Genomic DNA, 14,206 nt, shown 5'->3' on the forward strand with positions numbered 1-14,206 from the left:
ACAGGAACAGGCACTTTGGTCCACAATGTCTGTGCTGATCACAGTGCCAAGTTAAACTAGTCCCCTGCCTGTACATGATGCATATCCGTCCATTCCCCGGATAGCAATACGACTATCATAATTTCCTCCACCACCACACTTGGCCCTACAATCCAGGCACTCTTGGTATAAAAAAACTTGCCCTGCACATCTCCTCTAAACTTTGCCCCTCTCATCTTAAACCAATGTTCTCTGACTGTTTACCCTTTCTATGTCTTTCATATCTGATATACTTCTATCAGGTCTCTCCTTAGCCTCCTATGCTCCAGAGAAACTATCCAGGTTTATCCAAACTCTCCTTAAAGCTAATACTCTCTAATCCGTGCAGCATTCTGGTAATACTGTTCTGCACCCTCTCCAAAGCCACCAGATCCTTCCTGTGGTGGACACAGAATGCTGGTGTAAATCAGCGGGTGAAGCAACATCTCTGGAGAGAAGGGATGGGCGACGTTTCGGGTCAACACCCTTCTTCAGACTTAACCCAGATCCTTCCTGCAATGGGTTGACGGAACTGCGCACAATACTCCAAATGCAACTTCACCAAAATTCTATCAAACTGCCTTGTGACTATCTCACTCTTATACTCATTGACCCGACTGATGAAGGGATGTATATCATATGTCTTCTTTACCACTCCATGTACGTGTGCCATGGACCTGGATCCAAAGATCTCTCTGTACATTTGAAAGACTTAAGAAACAATATAAGACTGAAACTAAAATGCTTGCATCCAGCAAGCCAGATTGTGCTGGCCCAGATGACCCCTCCTCTGGCATCACTGCCTGTGTTCCCCTTATACCTACACCTGTGAGTACCAGACTCAATAGCCTGTACATCAGTTGCTAGCAGTGTACTCTGAGCAGTAGCAGAGCCACTGGCACCACATAACGGAGGTCTTGCCCCATGTCATCCCTAACTGTCTTCAGCAGCTGGCAATCCTGGCATTATGATTGTGTTGGCAAATTAGTAATTTTGGCATATTAGTAATTTTAACAACTCTCTTTCATGTAATAGACAATTAGAGGCTACCACTGTTGAAGAGAACAATTCACCTATTTTGGGGAAATCACCAAATAAAGTTAACTAATCTACTTAACACACCCAAATAAAGTTTAGATGTTTTGGTTTGTGCCTCTTTTTACCCTCCTTCTGTTAAATCTTTGTTTGATTAAAATTGATGGGATCATGGATCAAGCTGAAGTTCAGACCATTTAAACAGGCAGCACACAAGCCTTTAAGCCTTGATGTAGAAGAGGGCGAAAGAAGCTGCAAGATGATGGAGACCTGGGCCCAGTGCTCATTTTCATGTAATTGGCGCCGTGGGGAATTATTAGCAACTTTGAGTCAAACATGCGAGGTTCTAAGGTATGATTTAAAAATAATTCTGAATTAATTTCTCGTCCTATTTATATCATAAGAAAAAGAGGTATGACGTTCAATGTAGGCAGTGGTCTTATTTCACCAGGCGGATTGGGGTGGCACGGTGGCGCAACCGGTAGATTTGCTGCCTCACATCGCCAGAGACCTGGGTTCAATCCTGATCTCGGCTGCTGTCTGTGTGGACTTTGTAACTTCTTCCTCTGACTGCCTGGGTTTTTTTTTCTGGGTGCTCCGGTTTCCTGCCACATCCCAAAGATGTGCGGGTTTAGAGGTTGAGTTTAGTTTATTGTCATGTGTACCGAGTTACAATGAAAAGCTACTGTTGTGTGCTGACCAGATAGTGGAAAGACCATATATGATTACAATTGAGCAATCCGCAATGTACAGACACGTGATAAATGGAATGACGAGAATAACGATTAGGGCAAGACAAAGCCAGTAAAGTCCAATCAAGGATGATTGGCCTCTGTAAATTGCCTCCAGTCTGTAGGGAGTGGATGTAAAAGTGGGATAACATAGAACTAATGTGAACGGATGATTGATGGCCGCTGTGGGCTGAAGGGCCTGTTTCCAAAACTAAAACAACAAAAAAACAGATGCTCTAAGAGGTAAAAATAATAGTATATGTGGAAAAAGTACAAGCTGATCTATTTCAAGCCAAAGCAATGACAAATTGCATTAATATAGAACCAAGAGTATGGACACCCTTCCCCAAGATGGAGCAATTACAATCAGATGACTAAGAGGTCAGAAGTGCAGTGATCCAATTGCATCAAAGGTTTGTAGGGCCTTCTGGTAAACCTCATCTGCACCCTCCGCAAGCCTCCACATCTTCTTATAATGGGGCAATCAAGTACAGAGCGTGGTTGATAACCACAGCAGGACATTGTGCTCAGCAAAAGGAAGACTACAATGTGCTGTTGTTTCTCTGTAGTGTGTTTAGACGAACAACTTAGCGTCAATTCCTAGGCTTCTGTGACTGGTAAAGGTGTGATCAAAGGTTCACCCAAAACCTTGATGACTACCATTTGCAAGTGGCAGGATCTGAAATGGGAATAAGCAGCACGATTCCTTCCTGTGATCTTGTATTCATCAAAACTAAGTGGAAACTATCAGTTGAGGTGAACAAAAGAATACGGCTTGACTCGTTGGAATAACGTCAGCTCTATGAAATTAAAGCATTAACATTTCATCACTCTCTTAAAACATTGATCCCCAAAAGGATAAGAGTTTCCAGTTAAATTATAATCACATCCTCGTATGTTGTGAACCAGAGAAAGCAAAGCAAAGGTAGCAGCTTTATTTTGTTTCCTACCTGTGGCACTTTACTGTGTTATGTGTCTATGAGCTGTTTTAAAATAGGAATTTTGTTTTTTTCCCATGGAAACATCATAATTGGTTGATTTTATATTTATAATACTCAGGGTGCCAATAGCAGTCAATGAGCAGATTTTACTGTTATACCAGTTCTGCTTTTACAGTCCATCAGTACCTTGCGTCACACAGATGTGAAATACAAGGGCGTGGAGCTTAATATTCCTGTTGTTATGAAGGCGTTTACGCAGCAAACTTTGCTTCGGAAAAAGTTTACCATCTGCCCCACTGCACTGTAAACTTTGCAGTTTACAGGCGTACAGGCCACAGTAATCTGAGAAGACATCATCTGCGATTTTGGTTATACGGGAAAACAAAGTAGGTGTTGATGATGTTGGCAGATGACGGATTATTCAAGGTACAGTGGCACCTCATTAGACTGAAGTGTTGGTGTGCCTTTGTATCTGCTAATGAAAGATAGAGGATAAATTATAAGAATGAGTAATTATGTACAAATCTTTCTATTACAGTATGTAAATCTTAATTTGGAGTCATTCCAGTGGGCCTAGACTATGAAGTCTTTTAGGTTAGAGTAACTTTGTGGGTCAGGCAACATCCCTGGAGAACATGGATGGCTGAGGAAGAAACGTCCCGACCTTAAATGTTACTTAACCATCGTTTCGCCCAACATTGGGAACATTTTTCTGGACAAGCGAGATGCAGGAAAAATGTTCCTAATGTTGGGCGAGTCCAGAACCAGGGGCCACATTCTTAAGGGCCTGTCCCACGAGCATGCGACTGCATGTGACCAGCGCGACCTAACGTGGTCGCTTGAGCCATACGGCCTCGCGGGGCCGGTCCCACTTCTATCGCCGGAGCCGTATGGAGTTGTGCGGAGCTGGTCAGAAGGGAAAGCACAAGGTTAAAGAGGAAGCACAAGGATAATGAGCCTTCAGCTCATCAAACAGCTCAGGTGTGATTCGTAGAAAGTTTTAAAATGTAGACAAATCCTCCTCTTGCAGCACATTCATCAGGTTATCATACTGTCAAAGAATCAATCTTCTTTGCAAGAAGGGCTTCACCCACTGACACCACTTCCTCGGCTTCTTCTTCACCCTTGTGCTTTCCCTTCTGCCTTTCTTGAAAGGCCGATGAAGCAAAAGGGCTGCTGCTGACAGCAGTAGATGTACTTTTAGTAACATCCACCTAACTTGTTCCTTCCCTGCTCTCATGGTTCAGAATAATAAAAAAAAAACCTGGGAGGCTGTTATTGTAAGAAAAAAAAACTTTTCTCTGCTAAAAGAACTCTGCAACTATGATTGAGCACACCCAGGAGTGACAGAGGTCACATGCTTATGTTAATATTAACCTTTTTTTCACCCAGTTTTATTCCACCAGGGAGGTCTTACCATCCACTATCTGCAACCTCCGGTAACCACCTTCAACTAGCATCGCAACCGGCTTCGACTAAAAAATTACTGATGTTTAAAACGGCAACATATTTTTAGTCGAGGCCGGTTTTGAATTTTTGAAATAATCGCCGGAATATAGAAGAAGCTCGACTACGCGGAAACTACTTTCGACCGTTAGGGAGAGTGACAAAAACCTCCGGGAACCTCACGGAAACCTTGGGTGGGGCGCAAGGTCTCCAGAGGTTTCCGTTCAGGTTTCCTAAGTGGGACAGGGGCTTAAGAATAAAAGGGAGGTCAGTTAAGACTGAGGTGAGAAATAACTTTTTCACCCAGAGAGTTGTGAATTTATGGAATTCCCTGCCACAGAGGACAGTGGAGGCCAAGTCACTGGATGGATTTAAGAGAGAGTTAGATAGAGCTCTAGGGGCTCATGGAGTCAAAGGATATGGGGAGAAGGCAGGCACGGGTTATTGATAGGGGACGATCAGCCATGATCACAATGAATGGTGGTGCTGGCTTGAAGGGCCGAATGGCCTCCTCCTGCACCTATTTTCCATGTTTCTATGTTTCTATCTATGTCTCCAAGCATAGCATAGTGCCCGACCTTTTGAGCTACTCCAGAACATTGTGTCTTTTTATAAACTGGCATCTGCAGTTCCTTGTTTCTTTCAGGTTTACTGGTTGATCTGCACTGGTTTGATGTTATTATATCGTCAAAGAAATAGGAATCATTTTCATAATCTTCTATACTATTTGTCATCTTTAGCCAAGTCCAAAACTGGATAAAGAGAAAGGCAACAAACACTATGCAAGAATAACACCATATCATGGAGACACTTGAAATGGCAGTTGCTGGAATATTGAGCAAAAAAACAAAATGCTGGAGGAACTCAGCAGGTCAGACAGCATCTGTGGAAGTAATGGACAGACAATGTTCCAGGTCGGGATCCTTTTTCAGACTGTGCTAAACATGTTTATGCTTGTATTAAGGAATTTGTATTTTTCACATGGTAGTTGTACTTTTATTCATAGTCACTCTTTGTTTCTTTGGTCTTTTGTTTATGTGTTCAGAAGATTTCATTTTAAATGCAGTGTCTCTTCTTTCCTGTTATCGTTTGGAATTTGCACCCACCTACATCCAATGCAGGAACTGAACAGCACAGGGCATTTCTCATAGTGAGGCAGACATACCAAAGTGTGATATCTCATGTGCATCAGTCACAGTTTGACAGGGTACACATGTGATACTCAAAGGAACCAACTTCCAACTTTTGCCTTTTGCAAGGACAACATCCAAAGGAGACTTTCATTATCTTTTGGCATTCTCCCGCTGGGGGCATGTGGGCATCTGGTCCCATGTACTCTGCAGATGAGATCAGGTTAAAAGGATCACTTGCATGGACTTAGTGCTTATTTTATCATCATATGTTTTCTCCTGATTGTCTTTTTTTCTTGAACAAGGAACTGTCCTAATGTATGGTTTTAATGTTTCTCTGTGTGTCTTGTGTGGGGGGTGGTGTGGAGGGGTAAGGGGGAAACTGCTTTGGTCGCCTCCTCCACGGAGAGGCAACTTTTTCCATGTCGCCTCCCCCGTGGTCTAACATCGAGGATCGGGCGGCCTTTCCTGGAGACGCGCCCGGGGCTTCAGTGGCAGGCGCAGCGTGGACACTCGCCGTGGAACGGGCGAGCCCTCGCCGGAGGGGAGCGCTCCGTTCGCTGGCCCGCGGCAGCCGGCAGCCTGAAGCCACGGTCTGTGGAGTTCCGGCCAGCATGGCGTCCTGGGCCTGGGATCTCTTGTTGGTGATCCAGGAGAAGAAGAAGCCACCACCACCAGCCCGCGGCCTACTTCTACCGCAGTTGCGGCGGCGACTTACCATCAGGAGCGGAGTCCCTCGCCGGGGACCCTCGACTGCCGGCCCTGCGGTGCTTCTGGCTGCGGCACGGCGGGAACTTTAAATCTTCGACTGCCGGCCTGCGGCCTCCACCAACTTGAAGTCGCGGTCTCCGGTGGGGAAGCGCTGATTCTGGACTTACCTGGACTTTTTACCTTGTCTACTCATCTGGACGCCCGCAGCAGCGGCAGCGGAGGGTTGAGGGCCCGACCACGGGGGAAAATGGAGGAGGACTGGCCAAATTTTGTGCCTTCCACTACAGTGATGAATGACATGGTGGATGTTTGTGTTAAATTTTTATTGTGTTTTTGTGTGTTCTTTTTCATTGTACCGCTGCTGGCAAATTCATTTCACTTGCACTTTATGTGCAAGTGGCGAATAAAACTGATTGATTGATTGATTGAACTGCAGATTCTGGTTGTCTGCAGAACTGCAGATAAACTGCTGGTTTACAAAAAAATACACAAACTGCGTGAGTAACTCAGCGGGTCAGGCAGCATCTCTGGTTCAATGGTTCTTTATTGTCACGTATGCACAGCACAGTGAAATTATTTTGCACAACCCACAAATGCACAGTCGTCATATTTTGTGGCGCCTTTTGCAAGGACAACATCCAAAGGAGAACGTTAGTCGTTGACGTTTCGGGAAGAATGGTCCCGACCTGAAATGTCACGTATCCATGTTCTCCAAAGATGCTGCTTGACCTATCTTTGGCTTCTGGACATCTGAATTTCCCTGAGGGGATCAATAAATTATTATTATGATTATTATTATTATTATTATTATTATCATTATTATTATTATTATTATTATTATTATTATTATTATTATTATGTTACTCCAGCACATTGTGTTTTTTTATTTCATTGTTGTTCTGCACATATTTAAAGAGTAGAACTGAATGTCAGGTGTGGGGTTTCCTTGACTGTTACATCTGTGACTTTATCTAATTCATATAAACAAACTTACAAAATTTGAGCAACAGTAGGCCACTCAACAAGTCCATTCTGCTCTGCCATTCAATGTCATGATGATTAGATTGTGTTCACAACTCAGGACTCCAGACTATCCCTAGTAATATCTAACATTTTGATGATCATGAATCTATCTACCCCAGCTTTAAAAATATTCAGAAACCACACTTCCGTCACCATTTGAGAAAGAGAATTCCAAAGATTCACAGCCTTCTGCTAGAAATATATCACCAGATTTTTATCTTAATCGGGAGACTCGTTAATTTTCAAAAGTAAGTCCTATGTTTTAATCCTCCCATATGAGGAACATCCTCTCCATGTTCACCTTGCCATGATCCCTCAGGATCTTGCATCTTTCAATCGTCCACACTCACACTTCTAAACAAGTCAATTATATTTTTAAGGCCGAGATAGATAGATTCTTGATTAGTATGATGGTCAGGGGTTATGGGGAGAAGGCAGGAGAATGGGGTTAAGAAGGAGAGATAGATCAGCCATGATTGAATGGTGGAGTAGACTTGATGGGCCAAATGGCCTAATTCTGCTCCTATCACGTATGACCTTATAACATGCAGATGCAAGCCAAGCCTATCCACCCTTGTCTCTGAGGATAATCTGCCCATTCCTGGTATTAGGAATAACATTTCTCAAAAATGCAATAAATGCAACTGTAAGCCATGTCTTTCAACTTCACTTCTTTCTCCACAGATGCCTCTTGACCTGCTGAGTATTTCCAGATGGAGATACATCCGTTGTTCTTGATTATAGGTCAAGGAATGTATTTGTTTTCTTTTCTTCTCACACAGACCTATTTTGGAAGTAAAATCTGGCCTCTTCTCTGCTAGCCAATAACACAGAACTTCATCACACTTCGCTCTGATATTCTAGCCGCTTTACAACCACTGAAATGGTTCAACTGATCTGGCTTTAAAATGTTAGTGCAAATAATCAAAATCAGATGAAAGGAAAAGAAAACTTGCCAAACAGCAATGATAAGTGAACGGAACAACAGAAATTCAGATTTATAATTAATATTAACCAAAAAACAACACTGTTGAGAAGTGATTTTAACTATTACCATGCTAGTGTAGTGAATCATATTACATGAATAAATCACCACGTCTTTGCCATCTCCTTTTCAGGTGGAATTATCAACTGTAAGTCATGTCTTTCAACTTCACTTCTTTCTCCACAGATTGAAAGTTGAAACCATAATGAGCAATGAAAATTGAAAATATTTGTGTTAAAATAGTTATGCGATATAATCAATATTTTTTGATGAAAGCGTTGAAATTAAAAATAAAGAAATGTTTCAGGATTAGTTTACCAATTAATGGAATTAACAAGCAATTGGGGTAGCTCATGTTAAAACATGATTAAATCGAATTGTGTGGGAGAATGATGCAATTTCATTGTCAGAGTGGTCAGGAAACTAAAAGATTGATGGGCCTGTCCCACAGGCGACTTTTTAGGCGACTGCAGGAGACTATACGGTTGCCGCATGGTCGCCACATGTTCGCGGGAGGTTGCCGGGTAGTCGCCTTTATGGTCATGAGGAGTTCCTGCATTCTGGCAACTGGTCGCGGCCTCATTATGTTGAAAAATTAGCGCCGACCAGAATGAAGCCGCCATGAAGAGTAGCGAGAATTCTCGTGCCGTAGGTGGGTCGCCAGGACCTAGTGGGTGGTCCTAGTGGGTTGCCTGGAGGTTGAAGGTTCTCATAGGTTGTATCGGTGAATTTCTTTTGGGTCATTGGGAAAAAGATGTAAGCAGTAGTTTTCAGAACCAAGGATAACCGACCGATAATGTTAATGTCCGTCGAGCTTCACAGCCGTGTATCTCTGGCTTCTCAACAGTTGTCTCCACTCCCTCTCCCCCTTCTTCCCCCTTCTCCCCCAATTCTCCCCCTTTTCCCCCTCTCCCCCTTCTTTTAAAGGACATATGACCTTTCCCGTCCATTGTGCTTTCACCATCTTAATTACAGCGCCAACCTTCCTGTTCATCGCGGTGTGTGTCTGTATCACATTGGCTTTGCACCATGTGAATTTCACTCAGTCAGCGCTTGCCCTGTCTCCCACCTGCATAATAGGCTGGTGAAGGAAGCGATGTGTGTGTGTGTGTGTTCCACTCTGACATTCGCCGTTTTTTAAGCCACCTGAAAAATCGCCTAAGTGGGACATGCCCATAAATGATCCAAATTTACGCAGCAATTTTGATTTAAAGCTGACTCAGTGGTAGGAATTAATGGGGGTGGGGTAATTTATATCCTGTTTAATAATTGTTGTCATTTAGTTTATAGATACAGCGTGGAAGGTCCTTCCGCACACTGAGTCTGCAACGATCAGCAATCACCCCATACACCAACAGTATCCTCCACATTACGGACAATTTACAATTTTACCAAGCCAATTAACCTACAAATCTGCACATCTTTGGAGTGTGGGAAGAAACCGGAGCTCCCGGAGAAAACCCATGCAGTTCATGTGGGAAACGTATAAACACTGTACAGACACCGTCCGTAGTCAGGATCGAAACCGGGTATCTGGCGCTGTAAGGCGGCAACTCTACCGCTGGGCCACCGAACCAACCACGGCTTTAGTGTGGTTCATGGTGCCATGTACATGAATGGTATGGTTCACAAGCCTTCAGTGAGGTAATGAACTTTGTCTATGCATACTTTTGGGATTCATTTGCAAGGTACAAATTTGCTTGCAACATGTCTTGCTGTGGCTGCTCTTGAAGCGATGGTACTCAGCTGGACTTTAAATATGTCCTAGATGACTAGGTTGGACATGGGTGCAGACATTCTGAAATGCTCACCTACAGATTGAGGATCGAAGAGTAAATCAACTTTGCATCATCAATGCTAGGAAAAGTTGATTTCTCTTGTAGAAACATAGAAACATAGAAATTAGGTGAAGGAGTAGGCCATTCGGCCCTTCGAGCCTGCACCGCCATTCAATATGATCATGGCTGATCATCCAACTCAGTATCCCGTACCTGTCTTCTCTCCATACCACCTGATCCCCTTAGCCACAAGGGCCACATCTAACTCCCTCTTAAATATAGCCAATGAACTGGCCTCAACTACCCTCTGTGGCAGAGAGTTCCAGAGATTCACCACTCTCTGTGTGAAAAAAGTTCTTCTCATCTCGGTTTTAAAGGATTTCCCCCTTATCCTTAAACTGTGACCCCTTGTCCTGGACTTCCCCAACATTGGGAACAATCTTCCTGCATCTAGCCTGTCCAACCCCTTAAGAATTTTGTACGTTTCTATAAGATCCCCTCTCAATCTTCTAAATTCTAGAGTATAAACCAAGTCTATCCAGTCTTTCTTCATAAGACAGTCCTGACACTGTGATCACTGTGATTGTGATCAACTTAACACCTTAATTTGGCAATGTAGCTAGTAAAAGAAGAAAAAACATAAGCACTACACGACTGAGTTTCAGACCTTCATTTTTTAAGAAAAAATTCATACGTATTAAATATAGAGATTTGCTCCATTCCAAATATATTTCTACTGCTCACTAAAGTAAATGAAAATGTCAATGTTTCCCTAAAATGTGAAAACTTCATAGAATATCATTTGCTTTATGAAATTACATGGATTAATGTGCCTAGAAATTGAATGTTGGTGATAATGTCAGGATAATATGCTGGTACGTGGTGGGCGAACAAATGTGTTGTTTGGGGGCTCGTCCCTGCAAAATTCAGCAATGTTATTGAAAATCAGGGAGTAGGCATCAAAGCATTTGTTGCATGCCTTTCAGCCATGTCGCAACTGCGAAGACCAAAAGGAAAATCAAACACTCCAAGCAAGTCCTTGATTTTCCCTCACAATTAATTCTTTATCAAATGTAATTCCTGTGGTGCACGAGATAAAGGACAACATAATAGAATTTGCAGCGTGGGAAACAATCTAATTGAATTAAAAATGACGTTGTCTGGATGTCGACACAATGAATTGCAGATGCTGTTTTACAAAAAAAGGCACAAAGTGCTTGAGTAACTTTGAGTAACCAGGCAGCATTTCCGAAGAACATGGATAGGTGACATTTTGATTCAGGACCCTTATTCAGACTCAGTCTGAAGAAAGGTCCTAACCTGAAATGTTTTCTATCAATGTAGTGTGGATATTCCAGTTACCGTATAACAAGATGTACAACATTCAATTCAATTATTCCAACTGCTGACCATCTAGTTCTCCAAGCAACAATGATCCATATCTGCAGACTGTGGCATCAGCTGATAGACAGACCACTTGCGGTCGAACCCACGTCTGTGGTTACGAGGGCTATCACATGACGTCATGGCTTAAGTGGAATGTCCTGCTACATAAGCATATCTCACCTTGAGATCACCCCAGTCAACAAGTAGCTGCGCTCAAGACAACACCCTCGCTCAGCTGCAGCAGCAATGACAATTATGTTAGTGGACCAAACTTGCATGTAACACCTGAATAAAGCAACTGTTTATTCACCACAATTGGTGCCGCTGCATTGGTGACCCCGACGATCCAAATTTGGGATAATGGATTTCTCCCGAACATGCAGCCTCAGGTGACCTTATGTCTGCAGCCAACAGCCCAGCCCTGCTGAACAACGCTGCCACCAACCTGTCCCTACCGCTGTTTGCCCGGGTCAAGGGGCACGGTCCGTGTAATGGCCACCAAGTTCTCCCGCATGACCTGCCTGGAGCCGACCACCAGGGCTGAGAGATCACGGCTACCGCCGCTCCCTGATCCAGCTTCTGCCCACTGGAGCTGTGAGGCCGTGGCTGCCGCTGCACCCCCACCAACTGCTGCCCACCAGAGCTGAGGGGCCACAGTTGCCATTGTTCCCTCACCAGCCGTCGTTCCCCCACCAGCCGCCGCTCCTCAACCAGCTGTTGCAGGAACTGCAAGTGTAGCAACCCCCTGCTCCCAGCATCACCAATGCCTGCCCGACGGCTCTGGGAGCGGGGAGAGGGCGGGCCTGCCGATTATCCTGCCGGACACTGCTCAAGGCCTAGCCACCCGATAGGGTGGGCCTACCTGGGGTGGCTGCCCGAAAATGTCTTCACCAGCGCGGACTCTGAAGATCCCAGGGAGCTGGCTGTCCATCCAGCCCAGCAGCGGGTTGGAGCCTTGGCCAGTCGTGAGTCGGTGGGTGACTTCCAGCCACTGCCGAGGGCGCGGCAGTGCACCCAGTCTCCATCGGCGACCGTGAGTGGAGTCCCTACCTGCAGCGGTGGGGTGAGGCCCGTCGATGGCGGCCACCCCGCACGCATCTTGGATCGCCTTTGAAGGCCGCCTCAGCCGGCCGCCAAAATGGCCGCCGTGGCCTACTGCCACATGGATGCCGCCCCAACTGCAAAAATGGCCACAGCAGCCAGCTGGAAGCGACGCTTCAAGCTTCTCGGACTGCCGTCAACTGCGCCTACTTCTGGCCGGGTGCCGTCACTGCAATCCGACCACCGTCCACAATGCCACCTTCCTGCTCGATGCCGTCCCTGCAGCCTGACTGCCGGCAACAGCGCCACTTCAGGTGGGATTCTGACACTGCAACCCCCAGTTTTCCAGCACAGCTTCCCATCCTGCACCATGGACATTGGACAATTTGAACTTTCCTACCACTTTGCACTTGTTTGTTCTCTGTAGTTTGTTTTGTTTCTTTTCAGTTTTTTACACTGTATCACCACACCGGGTTTAGCAATCAGTTTATTCATTTATTTATTTTTATTTTTTTCTTCATTGTTACCGACGTCTCCCAGCCGTTGCTGGGTGCCGTATTTCTCAGGACACGACCCCCTGCTGGTTGAGGAGATACGACTGTGTCTCGTCCATCTGGCGGCTTTTGCATTGGTCTCCTCGCACCCCTTGGTACACGGCCGGGATGACCCACAGCTAGAGCGTCGACTGCGCCCGCTGGCCCCACCATCCCAAACCACAGCCGGGGTGCCACCCTCGACCATGTCTGCACACCTTCTTGTAGAAGGTTAGCGCGTTCTATACGTTTGGTGCCGCTACAAGACAATCATTTGATCTTGTTGATTTATAGAACACAGAACAGAACAGAACAGAACAGCTCAAGAAAAGGCCCTTTGGCCCACAACGTCTGTGCCAAACATGATGCCAAAACCAACTCTTATCAGCCTGCATATCATCCAAATCCCTCCATTCCCTGCTTATCCAAGTGCTTATCCAAATATCAAATCCATCTCCATCACCAACCCCAACAATGCATTTCAGGCACTCACCGCCCTCTGTAAAAAAAAAACTTGTCCCATGCATCTCCTTTGGACGTTGTCTCTCTCACCGTAAAGCTATGACTGCTAGAATTTGATACATCCATCCTGGAAAAATGTTCTGACTGTCTACCCTATCCATGCCTCTCATAATTTTATATGTTTCTATCAATTTATCCTGTTGAATTTCCCAATGGTCGGACATAGAAAGAAAGTAATTTCAATACCTTTGCCTCACTGAAATTCTAGCTTATCATTGGCGTAAGAACATAGAAGGCAGAAAAGTACAACGTAGGAACAGAGTCTGCAGCCCTCGATGTCTGAATTAAATAGGATTCCTAGATAAAGTAACCTCATCTGCCTGCACATGCTACACATCATCCATAGTACCATTTTTAGATAATGACAAAATAATGACAGTTTGGATATAACATAGACAAAAGTGCTGGAGAAACTCAGTGGGTGAGGCAGCATCTATGGAGCGAAGGAAATAGGCAACGTTTCGGGTCGAAACCCTTCTTCAGACTCAAAGGCACCTTTCTTCAAACCCAAAGACAGTTTGGGTATAACCTTTTATTTGTGCGCTATATTATTCCCTGGTACATCTCTTTGTTGAAACAAAACAGAAACCTGAATACCTTAGTGTTGTGATCAGCTTTGTGTCAAGGTGTAAGGTAAATCAACACCTAATTTCACATCTTTGTCAATTTTATATTAATTGCATTCCTATAATTACGATGTATTGGTGATTGTTTAACTTATTTCCAATATATTTTTAACAAACTCTCCGGTTCTTCATCACGGTGAGTTAACTAAGTGGCTGAGTTGCTGATTTAAAATGAAAAATGTACGTCTGATTTCAGTAGCGGCCAAACATATGAAATCACCTTATGGATTATTGATCTTCAAATTCAAGCGTTTTCATTATTGTGCAGTAGGATTTTGTGCTTTTATAATTAACTCTATG

Source organism: Leucoraja erinacea, chromosome 7, assembly GCF_028641065.1.
Source record: "Leucoraja erinacea ecotype New England chromosome 7, Leri_hhj_1, whole genome shotgun sequence".
NCBI lineage: Eukaryota > Metazoa > Chordata > Chondrichthyes > Rajiformes > Rajidae > Leucoraja > Leucoraja erinaceus.